This window comes from Hipposideros armiger, unplaced genomic scaffold, assembly GCF_001890085.2.
Source record: "Hipposideros armiger isolate ML-2016 unplaced genomic scaffold, ASM189008v1 scaffold_297, whole genome shotgun sequence".
Classification (NCBI taxonomy): domain Eukaryota; kingdom Metazoa; phylum Chordata; class Mammalia; order Chiroptera; family Hipposideridae; genus Hipposideros; species Hipposideros armiger.
Genome location: NW_017731647.1, coordinates 1,393,666 through 1,406,656, shown reverse-complemented (window position 1 = coordinate 1,406,656; position 12,991 = coordinate 1,393,666).

The window sequence follows — 12,991 nt, the reverse complement described above, 5'->3', positions numbered from 1 at the left end:
GATCAATTCAACAAGAGGACATAACCCTAGTAAACATCTATGCACCCAACATAGGAGCTCCTAAATATATAAAACAGATTTTGCCAGACATAAAGACAGAGATCAACAGTAACACTATTGTAGTAGGGAACTTCAACACCCCGTTGTCACCAATGGACTGATCCTCCAGACAGAAAATCAACATGGAAAGAGTGGCCTTAAATGACACTTTAGGCCAGCTGGGTTTAATTGATATTTTTAGAGCATTTCGCCCCAAAGCAACAAAATATATATTCTTCTCAAGTGCACATGGAACATTTTCCAAGATAGACCACATATTAGGACACAAAACAAATCTCAATAAATTTTAGAAGATTGAAATCATATCGAATGTCTTCTCCGACCACAATGCTATGAAACTAGAAATCAATTATAAGAAGAAACCCAGAAAGCAAACAAATACAGGATGAATAATATGCTACTAAAAGCGAGTGGGTCAAAACTCAGATCAAGGAAGAAATCAAAAGCTATCTTAAGACAAACGACAATGAAAACACAACAACCCAAAATCTATGGGATGCAGTGAAAGCAGTCCTAAGAGAAAAATTCATAGCAATGCAGGCCTATCTAAAGAAACAAGAACAATCTCATATCAACAGACTATCTTTGCACTGGAGAAAAAACAGCAAAATAAGCCCAAAGGGAGTACAAGGAAGGAAATAATAAAGACCTGAGCAGAAATAAATGAAATAGAGACCAAAAAAGCAATACAAAAGATCAATGAAACCAAGAGCTGGTTTTCTCAAAAGATAAACAAAATTGACAAATCCTTGGCCAGATTCACCAAGAAAAAGAGAGGACCCAAATTAATAAAATCAGAAATGAAAGAGGAGAAGTGACAACAGGCACCACAGAAATACAAAAATTGTAAGAAAATACTATGAGCAACTATATGCCAACAAGTTTTACAATCTGGAAGAAATGGATACATTTCTAGAAGCATACAATCTACCAAGTCTGAACCAAGAAGAAACAGAAACTCTGAACAGACTGATTACTACCAAAGCAATTGAATCAGTAATCAACAAGCTTTCAACAAACAGAAGTCCTGGACCAGATGGCTTCACAGGTGAATTTTACAAAACATCCAAAAAAGAATTAATACCTATTCTCCTCAAACTATTCCAAAAAATACAGAAGGCGTGAAGGCTCCCAAGCACATTTTATGAAGCCACTATTACTCTGATCCCAAAATCAGACAAAGATATTACAAAAAAAGAAAATTACAGACCGATATCCCTAATGAACATAGATGCAAAAATCCTCAACGAAATACTAGCAAACTGAATTCAGCATCACATTAAAAAGATCATACACCACGATCAAGTGGGATTCTTTCCTGGTATGCAAGGTTGGTTCAATATCCGCAAATCAATTAATGTAATACATCACATTAACAAAATGAAAAATAAAAATCATATGATCATATCAATAGATGCAGAAAAAGCATTTGACAAAATCCAGCAGACGTTTACGATAAAATCTCTTAGCAAAGTGGGAATAGTGGGATCATATCTCAACATAATAAAGGCCATATATGATAAGCTCACAGCAAACATCGTACTCAATGGGGAAAGGCTAAAATCTTTCCCCTTAAGATCAGGAACAAGACAAGACTGCCCACTTTCACCACTTCTATTCAACATAGTTCTGGAAGTTCTAGCCACAGCAATCAGACAAGAAAAAGAAATAAAAGGCATCCAAATTGGAAAGGAGGAAGTAAAATTGTCATTATATGCGGATGATATGATACTATATAGAGAGAATCCCAAAGACTCCACCAAAAAACTGTTAGAATGGATAAATGAATTTAGTAAGGTAGCAGGATACAAAATTAATGTTCAGAAATCAGTTGCATTTGTATACACCAATAATAAACTATCAGAAGAAGAAATCAGGAAATCAATTCCATTTACAATTACTTCAAAAACAATAAAATACCAAGGAATAAATTTAACCAAAGAAATAAAAGACCTGTACTCAGAAAATTATAAGACATTGAAGAGAGAAATCAAAGAAGCTACAAATAAATGGAAATACATACCATGTATGTATTTCTTCCTATCATGGATAGGAAGAATTAATATAGTTAAAATGTCAATACTACCTAAGGCAATATTCAATGCAATTCCTATCAAACTACCAAGAACATTTTTCTCAGATATAGAACAGATAATCTAAAAATTTATATGGAGCCATAAAAGAACCCGAATAGCCACAGCAATCTTGAGAAATAAGAACAAAGCGGGAGGTATCATGCTACCCGACATCAAATCATACTACAAGTCTACAGTAATCAAAACAGTATGGTACTGGCATAAAAACAGACACATAGACCAAGGGAACAGAATAGAGAGCCTAGAAATAAGCCCATCCATATATGGTCATTTAATCTATGACAATGGAAGCAAGAATTTACATTGGAGTAAAGATAGTCTATTTATTAAATGATGCTGGGAAAATTGGACTGACATGTGCAAAAAAAAAAAAGAAAATGGACTACCTACTTACACCATATACAAGAACAAATTCAAAATGGATTAAAGTCTTAAATGTAAGACCTGAAACCATAAAACTCCTAGAAGAAAAAACATAGGGAGTAAATTTGCAGACATTACCCTCAGTAATATTTTTATTGATATATCCCCTCGCGCAAGGGAAATAAAAGAAAAAATAAACATATGGGATTACATCAAACTTAAAAGTTTTTTCACAGCAAAGAAAATCACCAATAAAACAAAAAGGCAGCCTACTCAATGGGAGAAGATATTTTCCAACGATATATCTGATAAGGGGTTAATGTCCAAAATTTATAAAACACTCATTCAACTCAACACCAAAAAAACAAACAACCCAATTTAAAAATTGGCAGAGGATATGACAAGGCATTTCTCTAAAGAGGACATGCAGATGGTCAACAGGCATATGGAAAAATGTTCAACCTCACTAATCATTAGAGAAATGCAATTAAAAACCACAATGAGATACCACCTCACTCCGGTCAGAATGGTTATCATAAATAAGTCAACAAACAACAAGTGTTGACGAGGTTGTGGAGAAAAGGGAACCCTGGTGCACTGTTGGTGGGACTGCAGATTGGTGCAGCCATTACGGAAATCAGTATGGAGGTATCTCAAAAAACTGGAAATGGAACTACTGTATGACCCAGCAATCCCACTCTTAGGTATCTATCCAGAGAAACCCAAGACGCAAATTCGAAAAAATATATGCACCCCTATGTTTACTGCAGCACTATTTACAATAGCCAAGACTTGGAAACAACCGATATGCCCATCGGTAGATGACTAGATTAAAAAACTGTGGTACATTTATACAATGGAGTGTTACTCCGCTATAAAGAAGAATGAAGTCGTACCATTTGCAACAGTATGGATGAACCTAGAGACTATTATGTTAAGTGAAATAAGTCAGTCAGAGAAAGACAAATACCATATGATCTCACTTATATGTGGAATCTAAAAAACTGAATGAACGAGCAAAGTAAACAGAAATAGTCTCAGAGATATAGAGGAACAACTGATGTTTGCTAGTTGAAGAGGGGTGGGGATGAGGGAGAAAGGGAAGGGATTACACAGCATAAATAGGTAACTATAATATTGACACAGGGATATGAAAGACAGTTCGAGGAATGTAATTAATAATGTTGTAAATATTTTGTAAGGTGTCAGATGGTCACATGTCTTGTTAGGGAGACTGCTTCATTGATAGGGTAGAAGCTTGATCACTGCACTGTACACCTGAAGCTGATGTTGTATAATATTGTATGTCAACTATAAGTGAATATATACATGTATGTATAGTCATGGGATGTGGAGTATAGTGTGGGAGTGGAGTCAAGGGAATTGTAATAGATATGTATCATATGGGGGGCAGGGAAGTGGGGCGGTGGATTGGGGGAGGGGGTTGTCACTTTGAGGGGTAAAAAGCGTAACTATTGCACTGTGTTGTACAGCTGAAAGTAATTTTTAAAAAAATATTTATTTCATAAATAAATAAAAAAGAAGACTGTGCACAAAAGACAAGACCCTTACCTGGGTCCGGCTCTCTGGCTGCTGGCCTTTAGGCCCATCTCTACACGCAGAAGTGGAGCAGCTGCTTCCAAGAGAGTTCAGACCTGTGAGAAAACATTGCGTCTGGGGCACTCACCTCCCAAACTCATGGAGAACATCCTCGAAGGAGAGGACAAGCCCTGGACACTAAAGATCCTTGTGTATCCCTTTGTGCCCCACAGAAAGGGAAAGTTCCAGAGTCTAGGCTGAGGAGACTGGTCCATTAATAAATAATGACATACAGTGAGACATAATGACACATGTGCTGGAGCCAGAGAGACTCTTGGGTAAGGTCAACTGGGAGCCTCTTGCAATGGTCCAGCTGAGTGATCACGACAGTGGTGGCAATGGTGTGGACAGGAGCCCTCACAGGCGTCCCTCCACTCAGGCTAAGGAGCCTTCAAAAGCTGGCCCATCCTCACCCCAGGCAAGACCGGGGCAGAAGGTCCTATCACACAACCTCTCCCATGATGTAAGGTAGCTGCCTATTCATTCATCACTTGACCCCACCAGTCCACAAGCTGTAAAGACGTGTCAATGTCTGCCTTAGTCACTGTTATGAATGAGCACACAGCACACAGTAAATACCTCATCAATATTCATGAATCCGTTGTCTGTCCCAGTTGGCTTTAACATTAAAGTGTTCCCACAGATGCTGCCTCTCACACGGGCTCCATTCAGAAGTCAACATCTTTGAATGAACTTTCCTGGCTCAGACCCGCATCTCATCCCGGCTTTCTTACTACTCCATGAGCTAGGCAGTGGGCCTTGCCCTACGCGGTCATGGTGTTTTGACTTTGCTGCCTGAACGCCATCTTTGGCTTCATATTTCCTGCCTGGTAATGACTACTCATAGCAGTTGAATCCCAAAGTGGGGTCCAGACACAATAGATTTCCTTTTCCCTTTTGAGTCTGGGATATCTACAAGTTCCTTTTGGTTGTAATAATCGCCTCCCCTCATTGTGACTTTTCATTTGCACAGCATCCTCTTGCTCCCTGCCAGACATGCTCCTAGCCTGTCCCAGGCTTCAACTGTCGCAAACCTAGTACAGACATGAGACACCCTATGCTAAATATTACATGCATGATGGGAGCAGCTGGCATTTGTGTTGCTTTATGATTTACAAAACGCTTTCACATATATCATCTCATGTAGTCATCACACCATCCCAGTGAGGGGTATTAATGTTGTTGCTAGCTTACAGATGAGGAAACAGATCACATAGGCAGAGAACACCTGAACTACAACTTGAACCTCAGCTGTCTGTTCCATGCCCTTCCAGTTCACGGCCCTTGGTGAGCGGGTAAGCCAGGCGAATCCCTTCCAGACCACAAATCAGTAAGAGTGTTGAATTGTCTCACTTTCACTCAGTAAAAAGTCACAGAACACAAATCACAATTTACAGCTGTTAATGCTGAGGTTTAGTTTAAATGAGATTACTCCTATCTCAATTTAAAAATCCAGTGATACAACCCACATTTCCCCTATGTCTCCCCTTTCCCACTTAATGAATAGACTAGTGTTTCTAGTTTACATCTTTAAAGCTTCCCTTAGAGGTCTAAACAATATAGGAAAGTGAAAAATATCTCACCTCCATCAGGATTAAGGAAGGCTGGAAAGGATAGAGTGAGTAAGAGAAGGGAATTTGCTAGGTCACTATCAGGAATGAGAGGAGAAAGCCACATCTGTGTGTGTTTACGTCCCCTGGGCTGGGAGAAAAAAGCGCTTAAGAATCCAGGTCACTGGGCAGAGATTCCAGAGGGTAGAAACCATCGCGTCCTCAGCTACCACCAGCATCAAAGATGCACCTGCTTCACAAGTCACTGAGCTAACAGGTCACATCACATGTGGGAGGCACTGGACAGGGCACAGTGAGGTAGAAAATACTCTCAGGACTTGGGGGGACCAGGCCAGATGACTTTAAGTTCTCTTCCAGCTTAAAATAAGCTGTACTTCTGGTCTGTGAAATACTCGGCCACACTCCTTGTGACGCCAATAAAAGTACCTGGCATATGAGTCAGCTTTAAATCTTTCAACGCCCTTTCGCTCTTGTTCTGTCCCAGCCTAGAGTGGACAGTTGATTAAAAACAGTGATTAAGATATCTCAGAATGGATCCAATGGTACAGGGAGAACGGGCCATGACCGTGAGAAAGAAGAAGAAATGCTAAATAGGAAAGCACCGTGGCCACGTCTACACAGCATAACTGGCTCTGAAGGCGTCGTGGTGGAGCAGCACACAGTAATCTATGTTGATAATTCTGAGTCATCGAGAGAAGTTAAATCATAGATGTGTCACTACAAGCTGGTCACTCGACTCATTTGCAAAGTATCTATTGGACACCCAGTATGCACTGGACTCTGTCTGGATCTGGAGATAGGAAGATAGATTAGGCATGGTCCCAACCCTCAAAAGGCTCTCTGGACTTTAGTTTTCCACTTTAAAGTGAGGAGGCAAATACAGTGAGTCTGGAAATTCCTTCCTGGAGGTCACTTAAAAGCTTTATGCAGTGGGCCTTAAACCTCAACAGGCCTCTGAGTAGTAAACTAGGTAAATAACCCTGTTCAGCAAATGAGCAAACTGAGGCTCAGAGGGGTTAGCATCCAGCTCAAGGTCACACAGTTAACAAGGAGCTGGGCCAGGACACTCAGCCACATCACACTAAATAGAAAGGGCTTCTTACTCCCACCCTGGGGGTCTTTCACACTGTCTTCCTTCCTCCAAAAGCGGCACTCAGAATAGATGGAGAACAGCTCATGCATTCGACAACTGCAAGGATTTATATGTCTGGAATACAACATTCGGCAGCTATAAAACAAAAATCACGTGCAACTGGATTGTAATAAATATCTCTAAGGCCAAGTGCAACCAAAATGGCATTGAAGAACTTGTCAATAGCAACAGCAAGGGAAGTCCAAAAAGTCAATAGTGAGGGCTACTAGGGACATATACTAACAAAACAAGAGAGAAAATGTGGTAGAAGGAAAAAAGGCAGCTTGGGAGCACTACATTAAAAAAAAAAGTGAGTGGGAGGGAAGGAGGGAAGGAGGGAGGAAGAAAGGGAGAAAGGAAGGAAGGAAGGAAGGAAGGAAGGAAGGGAGGGAGGGAGGGAAAGAGGGAGGGAGGGAGAAAGGAAGGAAGGAAGGAAGGAAGGAAGGAAGGAAGGAAGGAAGGAAGGAAGGAAGGAAGGAAGGAAGGAAGGAAGGAAGGAAGGAAGGAAGAAGGAAGGAAGGAAGGAAACCAAAACCAAACACACACACATTGCTAGTAGAGTTGGTTCAGGCACAGAGGAAGGGCGAATGCTTCCACACACCACCCTTTCTTCGCTGACAGCTGACTCAGGATACCTGTCAACCCTGCTGTTACTGTTAATGGTGGGAAACAGGTGCCATGTTTTTCTACAATGTACAAATGGAGAGAAAATGCAGCCGAAGAGCCACTAGGTCAAGACAGATGGTTTATAACACCAAACAGAGATGGCCACCAGCACACTGTCCGATATGAGACAGCAAGAGTCGCGGGCCTGGAACAAGCATTTATTAAGCACAGATGCTGTGCTAGATATTTTATGAACACTAGCTTATCCATGCCTCACACCAAGTCTCTAGAATAGGGAATATTCCTTGAAGCTCAGGATTTGCCCAGGATTATTCAGCTAGTGAGTGGCAGAGCAAGGATTTGAACTCAGCCTAAGTTCAGAGCTCCAGCTCTTTCCACATCTCTACTCAGGACATAGGTTCTGGCTCTGGTACTTATGAACTATGTGGCCTTGGACAAATCATTTTAAGCTCTATAATCCTCCGGTTCCTGAGATCTGCCTATGTCATGCAATTGTTATACAAATCAAAGGACATAAAATGCAAAAGCATTTTGCTATCTGAAAAGACTTCTGCAATCATGGTGATATTAATAACAATAACAATTATATTTACTGAGCACCTACTATGTGCCAGGCATGGGGTTTACTGTGTTAGAGGGATTATTTCGTTGAACTTTCACAACGTCTGTGAAATGGGTACTATTGCCCACATTTTACAGGTAAAAAAACTGAGGCTCACAGAGGAGAGACAAGTTGCTAACAAGGGGGAGGGCCGGGGCGGGAGCAGGTTGAACTACTCAGAACCCTCGCTATGAACCAGGTGCTGAACGACCAAGGTCCTCTCCTCACTACCTCTGTCTTTTGCCTTCCTCCCCTGCCACCACAGTGCTGAGAGGTGCTGGCTTACTTTGAGACTTTCCCCTAAGTTGTGGGACCTAGAAATCATCACTGGAAATGGCTGTACGTTCTGCAGTTGAAAGGAGATTGCGATTCAGTTTGTATCTGTGGCTTGTCTTTGTCCAACTGAATTGAAAAATGCCACCAATAACATTTACTACTTGCTGCCAATGTGCCACTCCTATGCAAGGTTCTGAGTTAAGACACAAATATGCCCAGACTTCCCAGGGTTTCCAGCCTAATGGGGGACATGAATGCAAGTATTTATTGAGCCCCATCTATGAGCCAGGCTCTGTGGTGAGGCCCTGGGGACACAAAGATGAACAAGATACAACATATCGTGATACAGGCTCCAACTGGGTAAATCGGGGCCCACGGAAAAGTCACCTGACCCTGTTGGGCGGGAATGGAAATGGTCAGAAAAGCCTCCCAAAGGAAGTGGTGTTTCAGAGTGACATACTACTTATTATATTGTCTGCCTTGCTAAAGAGTTTGCATATATCCTCTCTAAACCTCACAGCCTATTGGGCAGATACTCTTATTATTTTATAGATAAGGCATTAAGGAACTTGCTCGAGGGATCATAGCAGTAAGTGGCAGAGCCAGACTCTAATCCCAGCAGCTCTGACGACAAGCTTGCCAGTCTCAGAGCTTTGTGCTCTTTCTAATATGTCAGGTTGCCTCAGAGAGCACCGTGCTACAAGCTGTGTTGGAGGAAGAAACAACGCACCATGAAGGAACAGAAAAGGGTAACTGACCAGGCCACCTGGAGGGCGTCATACAGGAGGTGAGGCTTGAGTGAGCCGTGGGAGGATGATTCAGGATAGGCTGGCACAGGCTCTTTCATTATTCTCGTCAGTCCTCCGGGTGATGAGCAGGAAGGAACACTCTAAGGGGTCAAGGCCATCTGCCCAGCAGTCCAGGGGATGGGGGGATTCATTTTGGCGGGGAGGTTAGGGGAAGATGAGAAGTCGCCTTTGGGTTATAGGAAACAGAAACCTACTCATACTAACTTGAGCTAACAAAAAAGACAGAAAGCAAAGCAAGTGAACAATAAAAGGGAGTACAGTTCACCCTTGAACAACACAGGTTTGAACTGCACAGGTCCACTTATATGCAGATTTTTTTCAATAAATACCTGTACTGTTTTCAGTCTGTGGTTGGGAGTCCACGGATGTGGAGGGCCAACTGTATGCTTTGATCTATGATGCCGTGTTATAGAGGGAACTTGCATATTTTCAGTGAGGGGTCCTGGAACCAATCCCCCATGGATACCAAGGGACAACTAAGTTTTCGGGGAATCAAAAGTTATATGCTGGGGCAACCGGTTAGCTCAGGTGGTTAGAGCGCAGGCTCATAACACCAAGGTTGCCAGTTCAACTCCCACACTGGCCAAGAAGCTGCGCCCTCCACAACTAGATTAAAGACAACTACTTGACTGGGAGCTGATGGGTCCTGGAAAAACACACTGTTCCCCAATAAAATTAGTTTCAAAATAAAGTTATACACCAATCTTCAACTGTGTGGAGGTCGGCATGGTACCCCTAACCTTAACATGGGTCAACTGTATTTATTTTAAGGATTTGGGCATTTTGTAGAACTGAAGGGGTAGAAATGACCTGTGACCACAGGAGGGCTGGCTAGAGACACGACATGCACACTGACCAGGAGGAGCGGCCCCTCACTCCTGCCTCTGCTCCTGTCCAATGTCCGCCTCGCCCCCTTCCCTCGGCTGTCTGCTGTTCATTGCCTCTCAGGAGCAGTGAAGAGAGGCTTCCAAACACTTTCTCAGGTCCAACAACTCTGATCTGCAATTCTAAGTCCCAAGAGAGAGTGTCTGATTTGTTCCCCTTGGGCCACCCACCTAGGGCCAGGGATTGAGAGTGTCCATTCTCAGAGAAGGCAGAGTTTGGGCTGCACAGGCCCCTAGAGATCAAGCCAGAGTGTTCTGGCAAGATATCCAACTGGAGATATTATCAGAACTCACGCTCTGGAGAGAGGGTACTGACAGGTCTTCGTTTTACTTTCTTAGTCTGCCCTTTAATATCTTAGCTTCCACATTTATAATTCTCCTGCAGAGTTATTAAATCCATAAATAAAGATTTAATCTCTGAAGCTCTGCATTGTGAGAGCAGGAATTAAAGAGCAGGCAGAGGAGAGGTTACCAGCCTCGGTGGTAGGGGTAGCAAAGGAGGAAGCGTCCAGGCTGCTGGGGCCGAGGAGCCAGGAGAGGCTGCAGCTGCTGCTAGGGGCTAAGGGCAGGGACCTGCTCTCTGGCCGCAGGACCAGAAAAGCCCTCCTGGGCCAGAGACCACACTGCGAGGCAGCCACGGAGGGAGGGCTGGAGGGCAGGTCCTAAAGAGACCTGTCCCGAAGGCTGGGAAAAATACCAGGACAGTCCCAACAGCTTCCAAAATGAGCATGTTCTGACCTAAACCAGGTAGACAAATGGGGAGCAGAGAAAGGGGGTGCTCCCAGGAGCCTCAGGGAAGGGGCACCTATATAAAGAGAGGGATTGAAAAGAGATACAGAAAACCTGAGCCTGGAGAAGAGGAAGAGGGAAAGGGCTCTGGCTCCTGTTCAGCTCAGAGCTCTAAGCACCGACAGCTGAAACAACAACTTCGTTTCCGATACCTCTGCCCTCTCCCTCCCCACCCTCCAGGGCTCGGACAACACTGGCTCAGGTTCCATGACGAAAATGACGAGATGGACACTTTAGTTTCTCTGGTAGGCAGACACTGAGACCAGCACCAGGGAGGACAGGGTCTTGAGAAGAGCCTGGAAGTTAGCGTGGGAAACTCTGGGGCCCAGAGCAGGGGTAAGGGGGAGCCCTCTCCACCCTGACTTGTGATGGAGACGCAACATCTGGACCAAGGATCTGGCAGAAGCTGTCCCCACAGCAGCAGCCCCTCCTGCCTCCTGATGCGGTTACTGTCTTAGGGCCAGGAGTTAGGGGCAGATGTGGGACTTCACTCTGGGCTTTTAGCCCCTCCTTCCCCCTTAGGGCCTCTGCTTCCCACTGCCTTTTGTTCAGACCAAACCGGAGGTCATAACCTATTTCTGCCAAGTGATGGGTTATGGAGGGTCTGAGGAGGGGAGGGGAGGGCTGGTTTGGGATGATAGCATTCAGCTAGGAGGCTCTCTTCTTGAGCAAAAGATAATTTAATTTAATGAATTTAGGCAGTTCATTGGATCTGCCCACACAGTTCCATTCACCTTCCAAAATGCTTCCAAAATAGCACTAGCTTTTGTACAGGACCCAAAAAGAAAAAAAAGAAAAAAGTAATAAATGGCAAAGTCCCAGAGATTTCTGCCCTTTCAGAAAAGTCGGAGTGAACTTTTCTAAAGAAATTTTAAGCCCAGGGAAAGGGGGGAATGCTGCTTTTCCCCTTCTCATTGAGGAATCAGGCAAAGATGCCACAAAGACACACACGTGTGAGCCAGAAGGACTCGGTTTTCATACTCACACTGATGTTACTGACACACAGAGTCCTGGAGCTATTCTCTCCTCAGAGTCGTCAAGAAGCCATGCCTGATGTTTGGTGCTGTATCCAGATAACGCCACAGACACGGCCCCACCCTCCAGTAGCTTCCAATCAGACACGGACATACAGCGTCACCCTGGGAAGGAGACAAGCTCCCGCCAGGTGCGCACGCGCATGAGCACACGCACGCATAGTGCCACGCTGCCGCCCCTGCTCATGGCCCGGACACCTCTCTCCAGGCTCCACTGAGAACTCCCTCCCTCCTCCACACCCCTCCCGTGCCCCGTGGGCTGGAGCCAGATGTTCCGTGGGCAGACCCCTCTGTGGGCTGACAGGTGGTGATTACCATTGCCAGCCCCACATTAGGGGAGAAGTCAATGGAGAGAGCCGCCGCCGCCTGGAGCTCCTACAACAGCGCCTTTGTGAGGTGCCCCACTGCCTCGCCAACCCACGCAGGGAGCAGCTCTGCCTGAGGAGAGAAGCTGGCAAAGGAGGATCACAGAGCCCTGGCTGATTCACCCCACTCTTGGGGGAGGACCTGTTCCTTTCCCCTCTCCCCTTGGGGTACATCACCACAAGGACCCCCAGGTTGGCCTGAGGTCAACTTCCCCATAAAAGCAGTGGGTCTGGTCCATCGGACAGCCTTGCTCTCAAGCGCTAGGCATGTGGATGAGGCCTGGTACAGAGCTGGGCAGATTCCTAGAGCCTGGAGTCCAAACCCAGGATTTTCCCTTTCTATTCCCCAGTCCCTTCCCCAGATGGCCTCTGGCCATTCCAAACCAGAGGCTGGGGTACTAGGCAGGAAAAGGTTAAGTGTCCAGGACTCCTGGACACACTTCTGCCAGGTTCCAGGCCTGGGCCGGGTAGGTGGGAGTGAGGAGGGTGGAGGCAGGAATGTGCTGGGGAACTGGTAGGACTAACATCTGAGAAATGGTCACTGCCCCTCCTCCTCACCCAAACCGCAGACGCTGTGGCAGCAGGAAAATCCAAGAGGTTCAGACCAAGCACGGTTGTGCAACCCTGCCCTGCGGGCCAGCCCAGTGCTAGAAATAGGAGTTGGGTTCGGGGTTAGGAGCGGAGTCCACTTTAGAGATGAGACTTTCAGTTTTTAACTTGAAAACACATACATTCGGGGCTCTGGCTTCCACAGTCGACTTCAATGCGACTACAATCCATTTTCT